Source organism: Alligator sinensis, unplaced genomic scaffold, assembly GCF_000455745.1.
Source record: "Alligator sinensis unplaced genomic scaffold, ASM45574v1 scaffold1509_1, whole genome shotgun sequence".
Lineage (NCBI taxonomy): Eukaryota > Metazoa > Chordata > Crocodylia > Alligatoridae > Alligator > Alligator sinensis.
The window spans coordinates 818,635-819,389 of record NW_005842711.1 but is presented as its reverse complement, the minus strand read 5'-3'; positions in this window follow the sequence as shown (position 1 = coordinate 819,389).

Genomic DNA, 755 nt, shown 5'->3' with positions numbered 1-755 from the left:
CCGTCCCCCAGATCGGATAGTGCCCATCACCCCTGCCTGGGAGGAGCCGGGGTTGTTCGTTTCTGTCCAGCTCTTGCCCTGTGTTGTGTGAAAATAAACGGTACCAGATGCCTCATGTGTCTGTTCCTGCCCAGTGCGGGGCGGGGAGGGGTGCGTGCAAAACGGGAGGTGGGGGATGCTGGCTGGCAGCACCAGGCCCTGGTTCCCCACTCCCTTCTCAGCAAGAGACTTTGAAGCCAGGTGTCTGGGCACTGCCCCCCAACCCGGGGCAGGGAGTGCTGCTGTGGGGGTGGAGGTATGGTCTCCATCCTGCTTTCGGGCCAGACCCCAACAAGTGGCAGTGCCTAGGGTGGGGGGGTGCAGTCAGGGGCAGCTGGGGGGAAAAAACCAGGGTGCCCTGCTCAGAACTGGGAGAGAACCCAGGTGTCCAGTGCCCAGCATCCCCTGCTCTAAGCCCCCCGGAGGGACAACCCAGGTGTCCAGGTTCCCTGCCCTGCACTGCCCTGCTCTCACTGAGTATGTCCTGTCCCCTCCCTGTGCTGCCAATGAACCAAGGTGTCCTGGCTCCTGCTCCAACCCCTGGGTTGTGCTGCCCTGCCCAGCCTGGGCCCCCATCTGCTCCGGGCTCTTAGCTGTTGATCCGGGCGGGGGAGAGGAATTATTTGCCACAATTAACATCCATTTGGATAATTGCTGTGGGGGGGGGAGTTTAAGAAGTAAAGGGGGGAGCATGGAGGTAGGCCCTGCCCCTGTCG